Here is a 9,981-nt window from a genome sequence, read left to right on the forward strand (position 1 = left end):
TTTCTACATTATGTGAAACTCAAAGAAAAGATACTTACTAAGCTTTAGAAATGAGACACACTAAAAATAGGACAAGAATTCACTAAATGGAAAGCACTGACCAAAGAGACACTTTTTTTCGTTTCATGTCTCTTTTTTATTCTCACATTTATTTCCATTTATTTTAAAGATTCTCTCCATGTTGTTTTTTGTCCTTTTACTTAGCTAACTGAATCATCAAGGAGGATTATGTGTCTTTCAACCATCATGAACTTCTGTTTCCTTTTTCTCAGCACCCTTCCAGCATACCCAGGGCAAAGATCCTTTGAAATCAATGGGAAATCCACATCAGAGGTGATTAGTAAGGTTCAGAGAAAACAAGAATAGCTTCCTGACAAAGGTGTTATATCTTTCCACAAATATCTCCAGCCTGGAGTGTCACAACTCATCTAAAAATTCAAGTTACTTACCTATTCAATCGAGCTCACTTTTAGTCCCTGTGCTTTAGATCCACGTAAGGTTGTTTGTTTGACTACTTGGACAAATGTCTCTTTGGGTCACATATTGAACCATAAACTTTCCTCCCAGGACTTCTCTCATAGTGTGAAACTCTCTCTGTATGTCATCCTTCATAGAATACCGTAAAGTACCTGAAAAATTATGAAAGAGTGAAATGAAAAAAGTAGCTGCTGACAAGCACAAAAATGATGAGACAGATACATTTTGAGATGGCTGCTGAATGCTGACAACTGACTGAAAGCTAATCAGGCAAAGCACCACTGCCAACCCCAATGAGAAGTCTGGCAGAGGAGTGGAGCCTGCTGTCATAGTTACAGGAAATTAAGTAGCATGTTATAATGGATAGAGGACCAGCTATGTCCTGAATCTGCCTCTGCTACAAACCCCTGCATACCTTTGGGCAAGGTAATCTACCTCTTGGAGGCTATTTCTTAATAAAATAAATCTAGAGAAGAAATTTTGTTTCCTTCCAGAATCCCATGATAAGAAATGTCGTAGAATTAACTTATCCAAATGTTTTCATCATTATCACTGGTGCTGGAGGCTAGTTGGAATTTAAGGAACAAGAAGCAAAGTAATTCACAAAAGACCATTAAAAGTAAAGGGGAAAAAAACAGGATACAAGACAAAAATAAGTCAAATGTTATTTCTTTAGAAATGTCACTAACGTGAAAACGAAAACTGGAAAATAGAGTGGTTGTAACTAGTAAAATGTCATCTGCAAGAAGAAACTGATTTCGGATGTAAATGTCTTTCCATACCCCACCACATCATCCTGTCATCTGTTGCTACTTCTTATTTTGAACTCGATGAAAATATTAACAGAAAAAAAATTGCTGTCAACTTTTCCTTGATGTTTTGATATGCTTTTTTGAGGAGTGGCAAAATAGACATGATTCTTGAATATCTTTTTCCATCATTCTTTTTAACTACTTATATTTCTAATTACTTTTGAGGAAAGACTTGTAATTACTGAATTGTTCAACATCAAATGTATCTTTGCATAGCCTAGAAGGCAGACACAACATACTAAAAGCATAGAGCTGCAAATGTTGGAAAGTCCATTAAATGTTTTTTGTTTGTTTGTTTGTTTTTGTTTTTGTTTTTGTTTTGTTGTTGTTGTTTTGGCCCAGGCCCTCATCTATATATAATGGCCATAGCTTCAAGCCATGGGTGGGCAGAATGGGCTAGCGGGGTCATCTGTTGCTACTTCTTATTTTGAACTCGATGAAAATATTAACAGAAAAAAAATTGCTGTCAACTTTTCCTTGATGTTTTGATATGCTTTTTTGAGGAGTGGCAAAATAGACATGATTCTTGAATATCTTTTTCCATCATTCTTTTTAACTACTTATATTTCTAATTACTTTTGAGGAAAGACTTGTAATTACTGAATTGTTCAACATCAAATGTATCTTTGCATAGCCTAGAAGGCAGACACAACATACTAAAAGCATAGAGCTGCAAATGTTGGAAAGTCCATTAAATGTTTTTTGTTTGTTTGTTTGTTTTTGTTTTTGTTTTTGTTTTGTTAGTATAGGAATAAACAGAAACCTCAATAGGAACATGATTTTTATAAACCAGCCAAGAATGAAGTAATGGAAAGAAGACCTGCTTCCAACAGAGGCTAAGTGGTAAGAGTAAACAAAGTTTATTTTCATTATGAATAAAACCAATTTATTTAGTGCAAGACAAATTCTAAGGATATTTTATTTCGTGAACAACATTAATCCAAGCAAAATCCATAAATATGAACCAAGTCTCTAGAAAATAAAAAATAGAGAAAATATCATTCAATTTTGGGAAAAAATTAGATAAGTAGAAGAAAAATCCATTAACTCAGAACATAATAAGACTTTGCATAAACATATTAACACAGCAGTTTTAAAGAAATACCAGTTATTTGATAATGAACATGACATGAAGAATAGTTCTCAGCAAATGAGATATTACTTTCTGCGGCACATATTTTCTCCAGTAAAATAATTGGTTTCTGAGTCAGTACCTTCCCAAACAGTAATTAATGAGAACTACTGACAGTGGAGATCAGGGAAAACGATACTCACAGGTAAACTATGGGAGAAATTAGTTCACTATATTCGCTTATGGAATAAACTGTTAGTTATTTGAATCAAAAAAAAAAGGATGAAAAGTAAAGAAGTATATATCTTTTTCAGGATGACATCATCATTATATTGTCCTATCTAAAATAGGAAGGAGAGCCAGAATGAAAGCTCATTTCATTTCTACACTATAAATGGAGTGAGTTATATAATGAAAGAAAGATTCAGTATCGTAGTAGTTAGTTAATTCTAAATAATTGTTAGTTGCAAAGGAAAATCAAAATTACCTTGCAAATTTATTTCTAAATTTTGATATATACTTGTCCAATGTTATATATTGAAAGATACATATTTGGAGATCCTGAAAAATCTTTCTAATTTAAATGACTTCATTCAATTATCAATATATACTACATTAATAAAGCTCTATAATGAGTTTGAAATTTCAAAGAGAAAGATATTTCAACATACATTATATCTATTATCTTTTTAAAAATATAAATGCTTAAAAGTATAAAAGGAAAATGTAAAATTTCCTTGAAATTTATTGATTTACAAATCCCTACTTTCTGTAAATCAAAGTAGAAAGAACTTGAATAAATAACAAATGGCTAATTTTAAATTGTTGAATGTTTTGCTCACAAGTCAATCAATATGCCTCAGTGATAAAAAATTTTACAATTCAGTCAGAAAATTGGTAGAAAGTTATAAATAAGCTGTTTTTATCTTTAGGCTGCAGTATAATTACACTATTTATTTTCCATTCACTATTTATATAGTGCCATTTTCCTAGGTATCTTTTTAAGTGTGTCCTCAGATTTTATTCTCATTGTCTAAGTGAAAAACTAATACACAACGTTACTGAAAAGAAAGAGACTAATTATTATACTAATTATAAATTAGCATGCTCTGCCAGATTTATAACTACTTATATTTTCTCTTGAGGGTTCAAATAATTTTTTTAATAGCCAATTGCAGAATAAAGGAATTTGTATAGAATCAGGAAATTTACCAGTATAGATAGTTTAAACAGGAGCATCTGAGCTTAAAATTAAAAAAAAAAAAGTTTTTCATGAAAAAAAAAAGCATGGCTAAGCCTTTTCCCTTATTAAGAGAGGAGAAATTAGTGGCAGGCAGACAGAAGGATGGAAGACAGAGAGAGAAGAAGAAGTTCAGAAGGACAGAAAGGGAATAGGGAGAGGGAGGAAAAAAAAGAGAGAGGAAGGGAACATTATTCTGTTGAAATTCTTTCAACATGTTTTATTTTAAACATCAAATAGATATCTGAGGCTTATAACTAACAGTGACCTCTTGGACAGATTTCATAAATAATAAAAAAATCATAAGGAGTTAAGATATTAAGAAAAGCCAACATTAAATATTAGTTCTCGATTTTGAACACATAACCATAGAAACGAGTGATAACTATAAGGGAAGTCTAAAGAAGTGAGATACACTAACATTAGAAAATGTTTTCATTTAACGGGTACCCTGAGGCAGAGCTTCTTAGAGAAAATGCTAATGATCTTCAAGAAAGACTGTAATTGTGCCTTTCATAAGTGCTAGTGTAAAGTCACTATGAAGAGTTTTGTGCAACATTGAGGGAAGCCTTTCCTAGTTCCTACTATGGCATTCATAGGATAGAAACTGCTCTGTTTATGTGACAAATCCTTGAATTATTTGGTCACCCATCTGTGGACCAAGAGTGGAGAGAGAGTCATCTATAGAATAGCAGTTTCTTGACTCAGCCTGGGTAAACCACAATAAAAATACTGATAAAATGTCAACCTAACATTCTTTCCCTTCTGCTGCAGCAAAACCCTCTGAGACCTTGAATGACTAAATTTACTCCCATAAGAAAGTAACAATGATTTCCTTAATAATGTAGAGTATTGCGGTCTGATGAGTTTTACCTTCCATGAAAACAAAGCAAATGTTCTGCCAGTGTCCTGTTTCTTCCTAAACTCATCCAGAAGTTGTGCTCCTGGTGTGCATCTTGATTGCTTCTCCGAAAGAGGATAATACTCCTCACATAGCTTTGAAGCAGTATTTGTTAGCACAGGGAAAAAAAAGGATGAGATTCTATCAGTACCTGTCATGTCTTTTATTTTATTTATCTAGCTGCACATATAATATTGAATTGTGAAATATTCCAATTTTCTATTTTTAATATGGATAAGAGAAAAACAGACTGATATAAAAGCTTTTGTATTAGTAGCTAAACAGACTGATATAAAAGCTTTTGTATTAGTTAAGGTTTGATAAGAAGAAACACTCTTAGTGATATAGAAAATGAAGTGTTCTTACGTATTAGAGCTTATGCATTTGTGGGAGCGAGTTCAGCAGTTTGGTGGCTGTAGCCTCTGCCTCTGGTTTTAGGCCTGAATTCAGGTCTAGAAGTTGGAAAGGAAAGAAAAACGCAGAGCGAGGACTAACTGGAAGCTCTATCTGTCTCTTGCCACTTCCAAACTTGATGATAAGGGGGACCTACCTGCAAGACAGCCTGGCACCTTTCACTGTCGAACCACACACGTACTCTCTGGTCCAGAATTCAGAGAAATTGAAGGAGAAGATCCAGTGAGAGTAGGACAGGCTGCAGGTCTGACTTCTGCCCCCAAACAACTTGCTGAATGAATAGATGAGTGATATGTGAAACAACAACAGTACATGTCCCTACACCAAACTTCAGAGTATAAAAAATGGGGCTGCATCTCCTCCCACACAAATTTCTCTGATGGCCAACCTAACTTGACACCATGCAGTGAAGGAAATCTGTGAAACATAGCCCCAGTTTAGCTAAAGTGACACAATAAAAGCCACAATAGATTTCATTGTAGAAAACAAACTGAGAAGACTGACATAAATCTTTTTGTATATCTTAATGGGGAAGACATACAAGAGGCTTCCTAAGACTGTTCATAGCCTGCCTCAGAATGTGGAGGACTCTTCCTAAGATTTAGTCACAAGGAGGCCTGAATAATCTGCCCAATCCAGAATAGGCCATCTGATGCACATAATGGGAAAAAAGCCAGTATAAAACAAAAATCTTTGTAAAAATTATGTATGCTCAACCTGTCCCTTTCACTTTCATAGAAGATATAGATATATAAAATTGTGAATAATGTGTTCTTATTTTACAGTGGAGGATATATCAGCTATCATCAGCTATAGTGTTTTGAAGCCTCTGAGCTCAAATTGACACTCAAAGAAGTAGACAAGTTGAGTTTGAGTTCTGAGTGCTCAAGCAATATTCAATTTATCTTCATCAAAATAAAGCTTTTCTTCTTGCTGATCCAAGCTCTGCGTTTTCTTCACATTTGAGAACTTAAATTTCTTTCTCATCAAGAAAGAAGTAAAAGCTTTATATTTTGATGAGACAAATCAATTTGAATTTCAATAATATGCATATTTTTTATTTGGAGAGAATAGTTAGAAATATTGTCAATATTAACCCCATGTAGTTATACTCATGTGTTTATTAATTTTCTATTTTCATACAATGCAGTTCAGAGGATCGAGTACTTGCTATCTTATGGACTATACCATTTTAATCCAGTAAATAGTAGCTGTGGGTTGCCACAGAATATTGATTTGAAAGCAAATCTCTATGTGTTGAGGGGCATATCAAGTACGTGTTTGAATAATATGCTATAAATTGTTTGGCTATTATTTCAATCAAGGATGGAAATGAATAAATAATTTTGAAATTAATCAGTTAATTTATCTTTAAATGTTATGCTTTATTCAAAACAGATCCTTGGGAATTTAGCACTAAGATCCTCCAGGAGTTTCAATAATATATCGTAATTTATACACTGCATGTTACTCCTAGAGTATCCACTAAGAGATTACAAGAGAGCCTTAGAGTAGGATGGGGAAACTATTGAGAAAAGGATGAATATTAAATATCAAGACATGGAAAGAATTAAGTAAAGAATACAAAGAAGTGAAAAAAGATAAAGAAAAGAGAAAAACTAGTGTTCATTTGTTTACTAGTCATCAAGGAATAGTGCTAAACTGTTCTCTCTCTCTCTGTCTCACACACACACACACACACACACACACACGTACACATGCTCACCAATAAACAACATTAAAAAAATTTATTGAGTATTTTAATAAGATCTATAAACACAACAAAGAATAAGACACAGAGAACATAAAATATAATCGAGTCCAACCAGACTCACAGTTCCTACTCTGTTTATTTATTTTATTTTTTTAGGCGAGGCAAATCATGGTTGACCTCACAGATTGCAAGGACCTTGTCAGTTTACAATCCCTTATGTTTTTATTTTTTACACCTACAGCACCTGGTCTTCCTAGATGGTCTCCCATCCAAGTACTAACCAGGCCCTACCCTGGTTAGCTTCCGAGATCAGATAGGATTGGGCTTGTTCAGGGTAGCATGGCCGTAGACCCTACTCCATGTCTAATAAACAATTATTCATTGCCATAGTTAAACTTGGGTATCTTCTCCTCGGTTATCTACTCCAAATGAATTGGTCATCCCCGTTCATCCCACAGTCTATGTTATTATTTGTGATAATTCAAAATAATATTTGTTATAATTAGTACTAATAACTATAACATACTCTATCAATAAAAGATATTATAATAGATACAAAAGTTTGGGGCATTTTTGTTTGAGACCATCTTCAAGAATGTGTTTGTAGACAGTTGTATCTTGAGCTATAATTATGGGCCTCAAGCTCAGAAGAAAAGTGTTGTTTAATTTTCATAGTAAATCTTCAAAACAAACGTGTTTTCACCTTGGATATAGATAATTGAAGCCTATGGATATTAATTATCTTTAATAAAAAGTCTTATAAATAAAAACTACAGGAAATAAAATTGACCTCAGAAATTTAAAATGCTAATATCCATTTCTCACTGAATTATAATCACTTGTATAAATACTGTATTTTTATTTGTTTTGAGCACCTAGCAGAGGGCCTGACTCAGTAAATATTCCAGTGTGGCTATTTCAAGTGTCTTTGGTTGTTGCCTGTTCTAATTATTCAGTTCAACTACCTTACCAGTTGTTGCAAAATTTGAATTTATTTCTGGCTGCAACATTTCCTTACTCTATAATTATGTCATACTAAAAAATATATATTAGGTACAAGACAGAATTTTCTTACTGTGCTAATATAAGTCAGACAAGTCCTCATGAATAAATGGAGATAAATGATGGATGATTTAAGGTGTGTTTTTTAGATTTTTAAAAATTATTGGTTGAAAAATTTGATGACTTTACGACACTCAAAGTTTTGGTATACCTACAGGTCAACATACATTTCATGTATGTTAAATAAAATGCTTACATATGTCTATTAAAATAAGTGCATCAGACTTATTAAGTGCTGGAAGTGAGCTTTTGTTTAATTGAAGCTTTAAGAATCGTAGAGGAGGACATATATTTTCCTTAATTAACCTTAGTAGGGTTTTAATGTGTCTACTGTGTTTAGAAAAAAATTATGCTTGGTGTTATAGTTGAATAGCTTATTTTATAAAGTAATCAGTTCAAAAGAGATACTGTCTAATGTCTTTTCCAGCTTTAAAACATTGATACCATAAAACAAGACTCTTTGGTTCTTGCTTGTTTGTCTGCTTGTGTTATTTTTTTAAATTTAATCTTTCAGTTAGAGTTGATATTTGATATTATTTTATGTTAGTTTCAGGTGTACAGCATAGTAGTTAGACATTTATATAATTTACAGAGTCATCCCCCTGATTAGTCTAGTACCAACCTGGCACTACATAGTTATTACATTATTAACTATATTCCCTATTTTACTTCACATCCCTTTGACTATTTTGTAACTATCAATTTGAACTCCTTAATCTCTTCACCTTTTTCACCCAGTCCCCCCAACTCCCTTTACATCTGGCAATGAGCAGTTTGTTCTCTGTATCTATGAATCTGTTTTCACTGTTTGTTTATTTTGTTCTTTAGAACCACATATAAGCGAAACCATATGATATTTATATTTCTCTGTCTGATTTATTTCACTTAGTAAATATACTCTAGGTAACCCCTGTCATTGAAAATAATAATATTTCATTTTTGTGTCTTAGTAATATTCCATTGTGTATATGTACTAACTTTTCTTTATCCAATAGTCTATTGGGCTCTAAGGTTTCTTCCATATCTTGGCTATTGTATATAAAATTGCAGTGAACATAAGAGTGCATATATCTTTATCTTTTCAAACAGTGCTTTGTTTTTCTTTGGAAAAATACCCATAAATTAGATTTCTGGGTCATAAGGCAGTTCTATTTTAATTTTTTGAGGAAACTCCAAACTATTTTTCATAGTGGCTGTACCAATTTGCAATCTCACCAACAGTGCTCAAAGGTTCTCTTTTCGCCATATCCTCACCAACAGTTGTTGTTTGTTGATTTCTTGATTATAAAATGGCAATAACTATGTACCTATGACAGGTGTGAAGTGTTAGCTCATTGTGGTTTTAATTTGCATTTCTCTGAAGATTAATGACGTTGAGCATCTTTTCATATGTCTGTGGCCATCTGTATGTACTCTTTGGGGAAATGCCTATTCAGGTCCTCTGCCCACTTTTTAATTAGATTGTTTGTTTTTTCAGTGTTGAGTTGTGTACGTTTTTTATAAATTTTGGATATTAACTCTTTATTAGATGTATCATTGACAAATATCTTCTCCCATTCGGTAGGTTGTCTTTTCATTGTTTTGATGGTTTCCTGTGCTGTGCAAAAACTTTAGTTTGATGTAGTCCCATTTGTTTAATTTTCCTTTTGGTTCTTTTGCCTGAGAAGATATATCAAAAATATTACTAAGAAAAATGTCAGAGAGTTTGCTGAGCATGTTTTCTTCTAGGATTTTCATGATTTTGGGTCTTGCATTTAACTCTTTAATCCATTTGGAGTGTATTCTTATATATGGTGGAAGAAGCTGCTCCAGTTTCATTTTTTGCACATATCTGTCCAGTTTTCCCAATGCCATTTATTGAATAGACCATCATTACCCCATTGTCTAGTCTCGGCTCCTTTGTCAAAGATTAATTGACCATACAGGCCTGGATTTACTTCTGGGCTCTCTATTCTGTTCTCTTGATGTATGTATCTGTTTTTATGACAGTACCATGCTGTTTTGGTTACTGTAGCCTTGTAGTGTAGTTTGATATCAAGTAGTGTGATACCTCCAACTTTGTTCTTCTTTCTCAAGATTGCTAAGGTTATTTGGGGTCTTTTACAGTCCCATATAAATTTTAGGATTCTTTGTTCTAGTTCTGTGAAAAATGCCATTGGTATTTTGATAGAGATTGCATTAAATCTATAGATTGTTTTGAGTAGCATGGACACATTAACCATGTTAATTCTTCCTATTTATGAACATGACATATGCCCCATTTACTTCTATCTTCTTCAATTTCTTTCT

The 9,981-nt window shown here is 33.0% G+C and overlaps 1 pseudogene; it reads right to left on the bottom strand.

Moving 5' to 3' along the window:
* Nucleotides 1–6,862: 6,862 nt before the first annotated feature.
* LOC112471620 lies at nucleotides 6,863–6,981 on the bottom strand (annotated as a pseudogene).
* Between the last annotated feature and the right edge of the window lie 3,000 nt (nucleotides 6,982–9,981).

The sequence above is a fragment of the Pteropus alecto genome, unplaced genomic scaffold (genome assembly GCF_000325575.1).
Source record: "Pteropus alecto unplaced genomic scaffold, ASM32557v1 scaffold57, whole genome shotgun sequence".
In the NCBI taxonomy this organism is placed as follows: domain Eukaryota; kingdom Metazoa; phylum Chordata; class Mammalia; order Chiroptera; family Pteropodidae; genus Pteropus; species Pteropus alecto.